Consider the following 15,364-nt stretch of genomic DNA (forward strand, 5'->3'; position numbering starts at 1 on the left):
GCAGAGGCCAGCCACAGCAACAGGTTTTTGGTGGGAGGTCGGGGCAGTGCCAGCCAAGAGGAAAGCAGTGATGAAGTTACCCACTACAGTCTCAACTCAATTAAAGCTATTGATTAATCAATTAGAAAAGGCTTGGCTCAACTTCTGAGTAATAATCCAAACTATCCATCGCAGGGAGTGGCATCCATGTCCCTAACACGTGTGTCCCCAGTGCATGTCCCCAGGACACAGACTTCTCCTGCCTGCAGCCACCATGCCAGGGGAGCATTGCACCTTATAGGTGTCCTGCAGGTTCCCTCTGTGGTACATGGGGGTTGTCATCCTCTTCAGTCGTTCTCAGGAGGTGCCTGGGTGCAGGTAGGTGGGTGGCAGAGCTGTGCAGGCATGGGGAGCCACAGAGCGAGGGGTGGCACCTGCCTGGCCTGGAGCTGCAGCTTCACTGGATCCTTACACCTCAGAAAGGTGCTTGCTGAGGCCACGCACTGCTCCAGCCCTGGCAGTCCTAGCCGCATCTCCAGCTGCAGCCCAGGCACCTGGCAAGGTCAAAGCCCACGATTCGGTGGGTGGAGCAGGAAAGCTTTGCTGAGGGGGTGCCAGTGAATAAACACAGGGCTGAGCCCCATCACGTGGGTGACCCTGGCAGCCAGATGGGAATGTGGAGAGTCCTCACGCAAACCTGCCCTGCTGATGGCAGGTGAAGCTGCTGGGCCCTGTGCTGAAGCATTAATGGCATCTTTATATCCCTGGTAATATATTGCATTGATTTTCTCTTGTTATAACTGTGGATCCTGCATTGCAGGACGGTGTTTTGTCACTTTACTTTGACAGGACGCAGTGGATTTACTCCCTGCTGTGGCACTTGCAGCTCTGGGGCCTGTGCCTGGCACCCGCTGTTTGGGGAGCTGGCACGATGAGCGTGGGGTCAGACGGGCACCCGTGTCCCCCAGGGAGATGAGGAGGGCCGAGCTGGTGTGGGAGGACAGCTCAGTACCAAGCATCCCCGCTGCTGCAGGAGTTTTATTGGCCCAGAGAAAACATAGCTCCTGCACATTTTATTATCGAGCTGACATTTTGTTGCAGACCCAACTCTGGCCTCTGTGATGGCCAGGGTGGGGAGGTGGCGGGTGCTCCAGCAGCCCAGCACGGTGCCTTGGGGTGCCACACAGTGCCAACAGCAGCAGCTGAGCCAGCCCCCCCCTCCAGAGCCCACTGAAGTGGGGGCACCAGTCCTCCCTGTACCATAAATCCCTCAGCACATCATGCTGCGGGGAAGGTTTTATCTCTCTCCTTTATGAAATATGTTTTAATTTAAGTTGACATTTCTGTATTTTAACTACCTGTCCCAGGCTCCCAAGTGGCTCAGCTGGAACCTTGGGGGGCCATGAGGAATGAGGTGCCGTGGGCTTGGGTGGCTGTGTGGCAACATCCTACTGACACTTGTTAGTCCTGTCCTTCCTGGGCACCCCCAAACCTGTCCCATCCCTCTGCACCCTGTGGCTGTGCAAGGCAATCCAGGGCTGGGGCTGGGAGGGAGCACTCCAGGCATCCCTTCCTCCCAAGCTTTATTTTCGTCTTAAAGCACTCCAATATTTTGCAACCTGGTTTGGGTTTGGGCTTTTATAGGGAGTAAATTCTAGCCTCTTTTTGTGTAGAAGAAGGCTGGGAAAAATAATCCACATGTGACCCAGCATCTTGCAGAGGCAGCTGCTTGTATTAAATCTCTTGATTTTTCACCAAAGACAGTCTTCCTTAAACCCGTCCCCTCGGGATGCTTAGGGACCAAGAGATGAAAAGCCTCTCCAGCAGGATCCAGCACCAACCCAGCCGTGCCTCCCCACCTGTGTCCCCACAGCCAGTGTGTCCCTGCAGTGGCTGTGCCCCCAGCCCCGTCACCCCCGGCCCCTGCTGGGGGTCCCTCCCAGCTCCCCCGTGTTGGGGCAGGCTTTGCTGAGCGATGTGACCCAGCCAGCTGCACCTGTATCCCAGCTCTCCTTGCCCAGAATCCCACCTGAATTTCTTGGACCTCCCTGTTTCCATGGCCCCGGGCACCAGTGAGGGTTTGGCTCAAGAGCCTGGCACGAAAGGGAGGCACCAGCCCTGGTGCCACGGTGGGATCCTCACTCTGTCAGGTCCTTCTCCGCTTACCATGGTCCGTGCATACTGTGCAGAGTTAATTTGTTAATTAGTGTCTTTCTGCTACTGGGCCACCTGTTTTGCTGCTGTTGAAGTCTGCTGTGCCCTTCGCAGCCACCTTTGCTGCTCAGGCACCTCAATGGAGGAGGTGACTTACACCTCCCAAAATGAAGGAGCTGCCTGGACTGCTAATAATGGGGTGCAGCAGGGCTGTGCCACAGCTGGGGCTTGCCCTGGTGCTGTAGGGTTCTCCTCTCCTGATGGGACTCCCTTTCTCCTCCTCTCCCTCCTCTTGTTCCTCCTCCTCCTCTTCTTCATGTTTGTCTTCTTCTATTTCTTCTTCCTTCTCCACTCCTTCCCCTCTGTCCCTCCATCCCCTCCATATCTCATCCCCTCCATCCCCCTAACCCTCTCTCCATTCTGTCTCTCCATCCCCTCCATTTTTCTGATTCCAGGCACTGCACAGCACATGAGAGATGCAGGGGAAGATGGCAGTCCCTCCCAAAGCTGTGATGAGAGATGCCTTAAGGAGCTTGTTGCCCCTCTCAGACTTCACTTTCTTACAGCCTCCAAAAACACTTGTGTAAAAGAAAATCTGTACACCATGTTATGGAAAACAAATGCTCAACCTTTGCCAATTTATGGCCGTTCTTCACCAGGGAGGATCTAACTGGGTGGGAATGTGATATAAATCCCAGCAGAGTCAAAATGAGGACTGAGCACCCCTGTGTCCCTGCCGCTCCCAGCACGGGTGGGCCCTCCATTGGCCAGCCAGGATTTTCTTGTTATTCCAAGATTTCACAGGAAATTAATGAGGAGGCCAAATTCTCCTCCAGTTCTTGGAGGAGGCCAGAGCGGGCGGTGCCTGGGCCCGCTGAGCTGGCAGATGTTGTTTAACATTCCCGGCAGTAATTAATAGATGGTTTCATCACTCTTGTACGATTCAAGCTTGTCGTCCTGCTTCTCTCCAAATACAGAGCAGAAATATTTGTTAAACGTGGCTGGTGTTTTTGCCTGATCATTAGTGCCCGAGTGGCTCCAGCCGCTCCAGGATTTATCGCTGTGCCAGAATTTCTTTTGGCCTCATGATGCTGTCACCATCCCTCCCTCTGCTGCCAGCCCCTCCTGTCGAGAGGCTCCCTTTATCACTTTCTTTGTGATTTATGTCCTGCTGGTTACACCCTCTCCTTTACACCATGCTTATGGATTCCTCCCTTTTCCATTCATTACATTGCAGCAGGATGGGCTTTGGCGAAATCGTCTCCCTGACCAGGGGCCCCTGTGGAATTCAACCCAGCAAGGGTCTGCAGGGATCACTCCCACCACCCAGCACCCAGGGTGGGTTGCAGGGGAAGGGTTCCCCTGGGGATGCTTCACCCCACAGTGTCTGGGTGGGCTGGTGAGGCTGCCCCAAGCAGTGATGTATCTGGGGACACAGCCTGGGCTGGGCATGGTGGTAGCAAGTGGTGGCTTGGGGAGCAGGAGCAGAGCTGCCTTGAGGGAAGTGGCAGGCCATTAGCCAGCATCACCAGCACCCAAGGGGATCACTGCAGAGTCAAATTAACTGGAACCTTCCTAGCTTGTCATTAGTTATTAATAGTATGTATTAGTTATTAGTTAATAATAGTTATTCGTTATTAATAGGAGCCTCCCAGCTTGTCGTAGTTCACTCACAAGCAAAAGTAAGCACGTTTCACCTGAGAGTACCCTGCTCATGGCAATGGCCTGTCAGTCCCCATGCCCAGAGTGGGGACATGGTGGGGACACAGGGAATAGGCACTCGGCAGGGCCCCAGTAGCCAACCTGCTGGGGGGAGAGCAGGGCTCAGGGAGGAAAGAGGATGCTCCCACTGCTGCCCATCTGGCTGAGCTGGGCTGGGTTCAGCCGTCCCCTTCCTGGAGGTGCAGGGATCCCATGCAGCCCTGCATCTCCAGGGCACAGCCAGTCCGTGGCTCCCACCCCCTCCCACAGCCCCACGGGGCTCAGTGACCAGACCCAGCTCTGCCAGCCCTGGCACACTCCAACCCTGTGCCTCATGCCTTGGGGTGCAGGAGCTGGCCCATGTGGCCCCCCTCCCCAGCATGGTCCACTGCAGCCCGGTCACCGTGTTAAGCCATCTCTTAATTAATCAGGCTGATTGTAATGTGTTTTTAGGGCATTAAAATTCAATTGTGGAATTCTCCACTGGCTGGGCTCGCAATGAATACAGAAGTTTGCCTAATTAGAGCTGACATGCAGCCGGCGGGAGAACCAGACAAATGGCCCCACCAGGGCTGCCCGCCTCAGGCCCCTCGCCTGGCCCCCAGCACACCCACTGCTGCTGCTGCTGCGGGGACCAGCACCAGCCACCCCTGCCGTGGACACCCAGCCCTGGGCATAGGGAGGGCAGCAATGCTGGCCCTGATATCCTTGGAGACAGCCCCTGCCATGCTCCTGTGCCAAACCCCTGGCCGGGCACCAGCCAAGAGCGTAAGAGATGCTTCCTTATCGGCAGCATCAGGTCTTCGCTGTCATTACCACGGTAATTATCATCTCATTTGGAGTCTTTAGCTGCCATAATCTGTCTCTTGCACTGATTTATTCCGCTGCAGGTCTCTTCCCAGCCGTGCAAGAGGGGAAGAGTCATCAATAAGGAGGCAACGAGCTCCATCTCCCGGGAAAGCCTTTCTCCTTCTCCGGCCGGAGCAGAGCAGAAGTTGCCCCGTGGCTGGAGCATCCTCCTGGAGCAGGCAGGGCTGTCCACATGCAGCGCATGGCCAGGGCCAAACTGAAACTGCCACCTCCCGGCACCAATCCGGAGCTGCTTCACCCAAACCTGATCCGTGTTTATTATTTCAGCGGCTGTTGGCACCAGCACACACCGGGCTGAACTGGCCATGCACACAGGTGGGTTGGGAAGCAGAAGAAGGTGTTCAGCCTCTGGGGACAGACAGAGGGATGCTGCAGCTTCTTTGTCTTTCTCCCGCTCCCAGATCAGGCTGTTGGTTGGTGTTTGTTGTCTCTCTGGTTGCTCCAATCAGTATATCCTGTCTCTGCCAGCCACCAAGAGCTTAGTTGAGACTTTTCTCACCTGCATTTGCCGACTGCCAACTCACACTCGCTGCTCCCAGCAGCCCTAGGGACAGTGCCAGCAGAGCCTCCCAGGCACCAGTGAACAGGTAGAGTGAGGGGACAAGGTTAACAGGAAAGTACCAGGTCACTGCCAGCCCTGAGTGGGCTCATGCTGTGGAATCACCCGGGGGCCACTGCCTGTGGTCACCACAGCTCCCTGGGCCAGGGTATCTCTTCTACCTGGTTCTGGCATGGCTGTGCCAGCAAATTCCTGTTCCCCCTGCCTAGTCCTCTGCCTACCCCTCCATCCCTGCCAGGAAGGAGCCATGCTGGCCGAGTGCAGGGTAGGCTGGGGCTGTGCTGTGGGGCTCCAAGATGGTGCATCCCTTGGGAAGGGCCTTGCAGCGGCAGGTGATGCAGTGGGAGCCATCTGCTCACACTGGCTGGCCCCACTGCCCAGATGTCCCTGGGCATCACCCTGGAGCAGGATGAGGGTCTCCTGGCTACCATGAACAGACAGCCCAGCTCTCTCCATACACTTTGTCTGCAGCAGGGAGTCTGGGGTAAGTGTGGGGTCAGCAGGAAAAGGGGAAGCCACTGGGTCTTGGCATGGGTAGGAAGCCACTGCCCAAGCTCCCACACCATGGCTGAGTCCAGCACAGTGGATTGGGGCAGCCAAGGTGGCAGTGATGCCATCGTTCCTCACAGCTCCATCCCAGTCTGGTGACTCGGCTCCCATCCCACCGCTGCACCCACCACAGCTCAACCTGCCTAATGGAATCCACTTACATGCAAAATCCCCAGAAAAAAGCAGTAATTAATGAAGTCCCTTTCATTACCGTTATGCAAATGCGATTAATTTCAGCTGTTATGAATATGCAAATATTACAATTATGATCTAATTGCCAATGTGTGTAGGGGAGCGGGCAGAATATCAAGTCTCAGACCAGGCCCCAGGAGCTTTGGGGTGTGGAGCTGCTCCAGGACGTTGCAGACAGGAAGGGAAAACCCAGCTGAAAGGGCTCTGCCTGCTCCTGTGGGCTCAGCAGAAGTGTGTGTATGGGGCACATGCAGTAGGAACACATCAGCCACCACCTGCCCATGCCATGGGTCCTGTATGGGCCTCCTTTACCCACCCACAAATGCTCTGGGGGAGACTCTGGACTGCATTGTGACCCCTAACCACTGTGCCAGGTAAGCCTGCACCAGAACTGGGGCTGAAGGGCTCCCCAACAACACTGTCTCCCCACCTCCAGTCCTGTTCAGCCTTATAAGCCATTCACACTGGGCTGCAGGCAGGAGGAGGAGAAGGAGGAGGAGGAAGAGTAGAAGGAGGAGGAGGAGGAAGGTTACCAGGCAACGCAGTCCTGCAGGGCTGGAGGGCAATGAGGCAAATGGCAGCGGGAGGCAAGACCTGCTTTGACCCTGCTCCCTCCCAGCTGAGGCGATGGTGGCCCCATGCCGGCACACTCTGCCGCCGCTTTTAGCAAGCCCCAGCTGTGTGTCACCGCTCCTGCTGCACTCTCAGGATGGAGCCATTGTCACCCTTGCTGCAAGGGGATCCTGTCCTCTGAGCCAGCTGGGCCCCCAGCCCTTCACCCACCATCGTGTGGTCGGTTCGGCGTGCCCCACCGCTGGGGATGCTCTGGGCTCCTGCTGGGGCTGGGGGCACCGGTGCTCTGGCAGGGATGCGGTAGGCAGGTTGGGCTGTGGGGATCCCCTGCGTGGGGCCACGGGGATGCTGTGTGTGGGACTATAGGGATGTCCTGCGTGGGACCACGGGGATGCTGTGTTTGGAACTACAGCGATGCCCTGCGTGGGTCCCGCTCCCGCCAGAAGGCAGGCAGCAGTCAGGGGCCGGGCCGTGCAGCCGGCAGCCAGTAGGCTGTGCTCCTGCTCCCTACAGCACTCGGATGTCACCCGGGGAAAGGCCACCATGAGGGCACAGCCCGACCGCCGCTTCTCACCCCGGGGCAGCCCGGCCCGACCGGCGGCAGCCTCTGCTCAGGGGCAGTGCCGAGCCGGTCCCAGCTGTGCTTGCACCTGGAAAAAGCACTTTCTTCGAGGCGGAGCAGTCCACATCTGCCCCAGCGCCTCCCAGCCCCGTCCTGCCATCCCTGCCCGGGCAAGCGCCCCACCCCAGCACTCACAGCGGCCCCCGGAGAGCAGAAGAGGGGTCCCTGCTCACCCCGGGTCAAAGCTGCTGGCCAGTGGCCGTGATCCGTGCAGGGGCTTTGCTTGCCTCAGAGGAGAGGTGTGCTGGCAGTCTGGGGAGACCTTGCCTTGGGTCCCTCTGTCCCAATAGCTCTCATCCTGCCACCCCCAGCCCCCCACTGCCAGCCTTGAGGCTCCTGTCCCACTGGTGCAGGGGGAGGGCAATGAGGCAAATGGCAGCGGGAGGCAGAGACCTGCTGTCACCCCAGGGAATGTGGCGAAGAGTGGGGCAGTAAGGGTACAGCCGCCCAGGAACCCCGGCACCTGCTTCCACAGCCCCAGCAACCCCATCTCCACAGCCCAGTGAGCCTGATGGCCCTGCTCTGGTGCTGGAGGGGCTTTTCTTTGCCCACCACCATGAGTCTGTTTTTCACAGTGGCAGGGACTGGCTGGAATACACATCTTGTGCCTCCAGTGTGGGGACAGAGTGAGACTCCTCCACTGCTCACACTAATTTTAGCACCATGCACCTTACTGGGGGAAAACCAAGCAAGGCAGCAGGTAGCAGTGTGCCTGGTGGCTGGTGGGGACAGGCAGCTGCCATGCCTGCACTCAGCAGCACAGCCTGGGCTTGTCCCTAGCCCCAGATCCCCAAATCTCTCTGGCCTCTTCTCATGGGGCTCACCTACAAAGAGGAGGAGAAGGAGGAGGTGGAGAGGCTCCTCAGAGCTGCTGCTCGGTTTCCAAGGCGATGAGACATAATGGCTGTTCATCCCGGCAGGGTCATCCCTCTGCACTGGAGCCCTGGAAGAAGGGGCTGGGGAGCAGCTGCAGCCCCCGGCCCTGGCATCCCAGCTCCTCTCCCCGTTGGAACCTGCTGAGCACCCACAGCCTCATCCCCACCGGGGCCAGCCCTGCTCCGTGCAGGTCAGTGCAGGCCAGGCACTGCCCAGGGGCACAGTTTGCCTCACACAAGCTGTTCCCCATCAGTGGCCATCAGTGCTGCGGAGGGAGCAGAATATTTGATTCCTCCACACACCTGCTACCATGTCCTGCAGATGCTGGTGGGGTGCCCAACCAGGGGTGACCCCCCCCCCCCGACATTTCAATACAAGAGAAACACCATTGCACAGTGTTTCTCCTCCATCTCTCCAGGGTGGTGTGGGCGCCCATGGGTGCTGTCACCATGGTGTCCGGTGGCCCTCTGGTGACTTGCAGCAGGTGCTTGGTGCTCCATGCCCTGGGGTATGGCGAAGGTACACAGGTTCAACCCCGCTCCCTGCGACGCCCCTTGTGTTTTCCCAACTAATTGAATTCAGAGAGATTTCTTCCCAGCAGTGCCAATCGATGACCCCTGTGTTATCAGCCCCCCCCAGGCCCTCAGGATGGATATGGGCGAGGGGAAAAATTGAATTTGCAGCCATTTTCATTGGGATTTAATTGGGCAGTCTCACCTCGTTGCCTTAATCCCGGGTGCTGACGTGCACAGCCGAGACAGCAGCTCCCATTATTTATCACTTTTCAAATATTTGCCTCTTTGCAGTTGTGGGAAATCGATGCTCCTGCCTGTGGCATGCCGGGAGCGACCTGGCCGGGCGGACGGGCGACCGGGGATCCATCAGCCAGTGCCATCGCTATCGACAGGGCGATTGGGGTTTAAGAGGCACTTTGATAGCAGAACCGGCACACATTAAGTGCTCGTCATCAGGGGATGATCATGACTTATTACGGCTAATTCTCCCCGCGCAGAGGCAGGGCTGCAGGGCTCTTCCTCGCTAATCACCGCCCGGCTCCGTGCCGAGGCGCCGGCGTGAGGCTCCCGCCGCGCTCCCTGGGGACAGGGTGCTGTGTCACCCCCTGTGCTCCCGGTTTGGCCCTCAGTGCCTTCGGGGGTCCTTGATCCCAGGGTAATGGGTGCTGCTTGAGGACTGGCGGTTTTCTCTGCCCCCTCACTGCACATCCAGCCTGAGGCAGGCTGAGTCTTCGCTGGGCTCCTGCCAGCCCAGATGGGGTGCTGTAGGGGCTGCAAAGCTCCTGTTGCAGCCACAGCTGCAGGTGCCTGCAGAGGGGCCAGATGCCTGCGCTATCCCTCTCCCCTCTTACTGAGCATCCCCAGGCCCCAGTGTGGGCTGCAGATCCCCTATCATGCACCATCACCTCCCTCAAGCCATCAGCAACCTGGTCCCTGGGGGTCTCAGCTGGACAGGACCAGCATCTGTGAGAATGGCAGCACTTGCCAGGGTAACCCCGTGCAGCCCAGGGATGGGGACAGCTGGGCTACAGGGTGTCCACCTTTCCTGCAGGCTGGAGCGTAGGGAAAGATGTCTTTCTGAGCTCATTGCAAGTGGCCCTCAGTGCTGGTGCTCATGGTCATGACAGCTCGGCTGTGGCCACAATGTTTGTCTCCCTGGGTCCCTCCTCCCCGGGATGCTTCGAGATCCCTGTGCAAACCTGGGCAGCTTCCAGTTCCCTGGCAGAGCTACTGTGGGGCAGCCCGTGAGCCCAACACCAACGTGGGCTCTTGCTGTGAAACCAGCCAGATTAGTGTCATCCAGCCCTGTCACTTGGAAGGTGTCCAGTAATGAGCAGCCGGAGAGAGAGGGATCCTCAGTGGCAGCAAACAGACGCTGCTGTCACCGCGCAGTGGCTCTGGCACACCAGGGCTGCCAGCTCGGCGCTGGGAGTGCGATTGTGGAGACATTTCCCAATGCAAGGGATGGGAGCAGCAGGTGATCCTGTCCTATCCCCTCTGGTAGGAAGGGAGTCCCAGCCTGCAGCAGCACTGGGGCAGGCGAGGGATGCTCCTGGGCTGCACAGAGGTCCCCCAGACACAACGCAGAGGACAATGGTCTTGGGAGATTGGCCTTGCTGGCTTGGGGTGGGCACATGCAGGAGGAAGGGCACGTGGAGCTGGGAATGGCTCCATGCTTGGCTCCTGCCATCTTGCTAGCATCCATCCATCCATCCATCCATCCATCCATCCATCCATCCATCCATCCATCCATTCCTCCCTCCCTGTTTCCCTGTCTCCCTGTTTCCCTCTCTTGGCTCTCTCTCCAGCCTGGCTTGAGCTCATGCCCTGGACTGTCCCATCCTGGGCCCACACTGGGGCTGGCTGCTCTGGCAGTGAGGACCCTGCTTCTAATTTCCAGCCTAAATTCGTTCATGGCCAGTTCAAACCCATCATCCCTGTGCCAGTGCTGTGCTCCAGCCTGGTAGTGCTGTGCTCCAGCCTGGCAGTGCTGTGCCCTCCTGGGTGCTCATCCTCACAGTGTGCTCAGAGAGAGAGAGAGAGAGCCCAAGCCCTCCAAGTCCTGGGGGATGTGGGTCTCCATGGGGACATCCTCAGATGAACAGACTGATGTTTCTCAAAAGGCCTGAGCCCATTTCCCCTCCTTAGCTCCTTGTCCTGTGCGCCCAGCCAGGTCGTGTGCCTTGCTGCTTGCCCTGGGATTGGAGATGTCCATTCCCTGTTCCCAGAGCCACCCCAGGTGTGGATGTGACAGGCTTCATCTGCTTGTCCTCATTGCAGTGGGGGCTCCCTGCCCTCAACCCCCCAGGTTGTCCTTAACAAGGTACCCAATGAAAGAAAGCGGTCAAGCCAGGCCAGCAAGGCTGGTAACATGCTGCTGACCCCTGGCTCACATGGCCTCAGTGCCACTGCCACCAGTGCCCCCAACAGGGTTCCCCTGGGCAATGCTGCTCATCCAGTGTGAGGAGCCAATGCCATGCAAGGATGCTCTGGAAAGGGTGCAGGGGCCAGCTTCCCTCGCTGCTGCTGCCATGTGGGAACCCCTTCTAGAGATGAAAGATTCAGTGGAGGTTGAGTGGGGGTCTTGGGCTTTGCAGGATGGAAACTGATTTCCATGTTAAGCGCTGGGTTTGGCTTTTTTAGCAGCCTGTTTATGGGAACGGAACCGCCCCAGCGTGAATTATTCATGGCCCCTCGCAAGCTCATTCTCAAAATATCAATTTCTCCCAGTCATGTCAAGCAGCACTTAAGCTTAAAAGCCTTGTTAAAATGAACCACTGGCCCAGTGAGCCGAGGAGGGGACGGGAGCAGCCAGGAGCAGAGCTTGCAGGGGGTCCTACCCTTGGCCCCTGTGCCCACCTTTCAGGTCCTGGGGCCATGGGGCAGGAATTGCAGGGGGCAATCTGGCATGGGTTGGAGGGTTCACGTGGGGACATCAGTCATCAACCCAGAGGGGAGCAAGGAAGGTGACTGCAGTGTCTGGGGACTACCTCAGGCTGTCTTCCGGGCAAGCGGCTTCCCAGGCAGAGGGGACACGCAGGTCTCCCTGCTCTGGGCATCACGGTAGCACTTACAGAGATACACGAGGAATTAATCAGGTGGAGGAGCAGGGACAAGTGCGGGCATTAGCAGAGGGAGCCGCAGGAGTGGGTGGGAGGGAGGGAGCTGCTGCAGCACAAACCTAACCAGCTGCGGCCGCAGATGCCACAGCGATGCTCTTTTCCCTTCAGGCTGCAGCTGGGACACTGGGACCCCTGTGCATTCATGTGGAGCCCTGCTCACCCTGCTCAGCAAGTCACCCTCCCTGGCTGGGGACCATCAGTGCCAAACCCTCTGCTCGCCTGCTGACCTGGGGAGGAGGGCAGGGCAGGCAAGGTGAGGGCATCTCTGGCTACCCCAGCAGGGCAGCCCTAAGAGGCAGCAGGGACCCTGCAGGCAACAGCTGGGCTGGAGCAGCACTGCTGGTAATTACTAATTAAAATGCAGATGCTCCCCAAACTGCAACTTTTAGTTTCTCTAGCAACTGCTAAATCAAAAGCAATGAGGCAAGAAAACACCAAGTGATGCAGTGGGGGCCACCATGCCAGTGCTGGTGTCAGCGTAGGCAGGGGATGATGGTCCTGCCCTGGCACACTCCAACCTGACCCCACAGCTTTGTATGTCATTTCCAGCCTCGCTGTCGGGGACACAGCTGGTGGGTGCCCCATGATAGACAGGGGGCTGAGCCTGTGGGGGCCAGCAGGCAGCATCCTGCCTTCCTCTTGCTTCGCCCTGTGCAGTTCCCTGCAGCCCACGGGCAAGGCTGGATTTAGTCCTTACCATGCCCACTCTGAGCCACCACCTGCTGCAGGTTTCCTCAGCCCCATAAATCCCTGCCAGGCCAGCACAGCCTGCCTTTGCCCTGCATTCACAGTGGTGTCAGGGGAGTGGAGAGCCCATGACCAGACTGGATATCCCAAAGCAGGGACAGGGGCTAGTTTTCCACGGGAACTTCCTCTTCTGCATCTGAGGGCAATTGCTTGCAGGAAGGCAAAAAACCCAAACAAATAGAAAACTCACAGGTTAATGTGCCCTGCCCAGAGAACTGTGTTAAAACTTGTTTCAGGAAGGAGGACACACAATTTCTCCTTAACCTGCCACCTAAAAATGCCCCAAGTGTCACCCCTCGCATTGCAGCTTATTCTGCTGTGCTTGTCCTGGTACCTCAGGCTCTGATGCTGCAGCAAACTGTCTTCTTCCTCACTATCATTTATCAAGTCTTCCTCACACCAGCAAAGTTTTTTGCAACCTCACACTGCCTGTTGCTGCAAAGAGTAAATAGTTTTGGTCCCCAGGGCCTCTCCTTGGCAAAGCCCTTTCCCTAATGCTTCCCCATTAACAAGACCAGTTAGGGAATCTGTCCACGAGCAGGTTTTTAATCCATCTACTGTGTCCTCTTAATTCCTCATAAAACAAGGTTTTAATCAAACTGTCATGTGGCAATAAGAGGAAGCTGAAGAGAAATCCATGGTGCTCTGATGGTGCTGCTGTCCGTGACTGCCAGGCTCTGCTCCTGCCCAAGGAGGCTGTGGGTCTGGGGTGGGATACACAGCAGGTGTATCCTGGCTCTTTGACACGACCCCAGAAGAGCCCTCTGCCATTCTGCTGAACTCAGCATCTCCCCACTTGGTCTTTGCTTTTCACACCATCCCTTTTTCTTTGCCATCCTGGTCCAGGGGGAAGTGGCTCTGCCTCCAGCACATATTTTGGGGATGGCTCCATTTTCTCCTCTTTTGTCTAAATTAATGGCTGAAGGACTCATCAACAAGACACCTCTGCAATGGGGTGATCTACCTGCACCCATAGACCTGTCTCTGCTGCACCCGTGAGGTCCTTGCCACATTCCCTCCTGCTGCAGGGCTGCCCACTGGCATCAACAGCACCAAAGCAAGTGCCAGAGGGGCTGCCCAGGTGCCCTGGGTGGGAGGATGTCAGCATGTGACAGTGTGATCATTTCCATGGCAACAGTATGTGACAGCGAAAGCACCGGCTGCTGCTCCACGGTGTCGGTGCCGGCGCTGGAGATCGGGTCAGCCCTCAGTGTGTTCCTCCCAGAGGGAACAGCGCGGTGTGGGAACCTTCTGCCAGTGGTGGGATGCAAAGGGCTGCCATGAGCCCAAGTAAACCCACAGCTGGTCCCTGACCAGCTCTGTGAGCGTGGGGCAGAGCTGTGCCCACAGTTGGCTTGGTGGAGGCGTGTGCGGAGCCAGGGATGTTTCCCCTGGGCCCCCTTGCCCCACAGGGAGGGCAGAAGCCACTCAGGATCGTGGCAACACAGTGGGTGCCACAGGTCTGCTGCCAACATGAACCCCCATCCCTGGAAGGCACAGGGCAAGGCATCATCCCCATGTGCCCTGCATCCTTCCCCAAAATGAATGCACCTACATCCAACACTGAGCACAGCATCCCTGCTCCAAGCAGAGCCAGGAGGAGCCAACCCTATGCCCTGGTGCATGAGGACCTGTCAGCCCTCACTCCACCCACTCTGGCAGTGCCACAGCCCACGCTGTGCCCAAGGTGAGCACCCATGAGGCAGGGGCTGGCACCAAGCGTGGCAGGGGCTTCATGGCCATCTGGGAACAGGACAGGCAGAGAGGGATGGGGGGCAGGTGACCTGCACATGAATGCTCAGCCTTGCTTCCGTCCCCAACACGCCTGTTGCTCAGAGAGACCTGCCAGGGAGACTGGAGTGGCCACTTAATCTCCCCGTGTAAGTTTAATTAATGGGCTGCAGCACTCATTCTGTGCTGCTGCCTTAATTGGTACAAGCTGCAAACGCTGTGGAGCCTGGAAAAAAACATTTGGAAATGAAAAATATATTAAGCAGGAAACAGATCAATGGTTCTTAATGAAGCTGATTCGGGGCTCCCTGTCGTTGAGGGGCCGGGGCCTGGGAGGCACAGCTGCTGCCCAGGCTCCATGGCCCGGGCACCTGCCCCGGGTGGTGAAACCAGCAGCCCCACTCCTGTCCATGGAGAGTGGTCTGGGCTGTACCTGCTCTGTGTGAGGCTATGGGACTCTTCCATTATGTTTTTGGGGGCTGCTTGAGCTCTCCTTGCTACAGCTGGAAAAGCCAGCCCTGCTCAGCTGGAGCCCCCTCCCATCCCTACACAGCTGAAAAGACACCCCCAGGCACAGCTGAAAAATCACCTCTTCACATCAGCAGCATCTGGAACAGCTGTAAAAATTACCAAGGGCACAGCTGGAAGAGTGGCCCTGGCACGGCTGGAAGGATAAGCCCAGCACGGCTGGCCCACGTGGGGCTACCCCAAGAGCATGTTCAGCCCCAGGGGCCCGGAGTGAGGTTGCCGAGGGCTGTGGGCAGCGCTGGCCGTGTTTCGTTGTGGTGGTTTAATTCGAGTTTCTCCTTTAGGATGGGGCAGGGGCGTGGCTGGGCTGATCTGCCTGAGTGGGCCAGGGGGGCTGAGGGCTGTAATTGCCTCAGATGTGCGTAGAACATTAGCTGCGCTTCCCAGATATTTACACAGGGGAAAACAAAGTCATAACTCACCAAATAAATAATCTCCCAGACACAGCACTCAGGGAGCAGGTGCCCCCCTGCACTTGTGCAGCCGCCCCAGCACAGAGCATCCCCTGCCATCCCCTGGGGGGTGGCGGGACCCCTTGGGCCACACACTGAGGGGCAGAGAGGTCACCCAGTGAGCTGGGGGTGTCATGGGTGCTGGGATGCAGCAGTACAGTCCTCTCCACTGAGGACAGAGGAGTAAGAGACCA

This window comes from Chiroxiphia lanceolata, chromosome 9 (assembly GCF_009829145.1).
Source record: "Chiroxiphia lanceolata isolate bChiLan1 chromosome 9, bChiLan1.pri, whole genome shotgun sequence".
NCBI classification, from domain to species: Eukaryota; Metazoa; Chordata; class Aves; order Passeriformes; family Pipridae; genus Chiroxiphia; species Chiroxiphia lanceolata.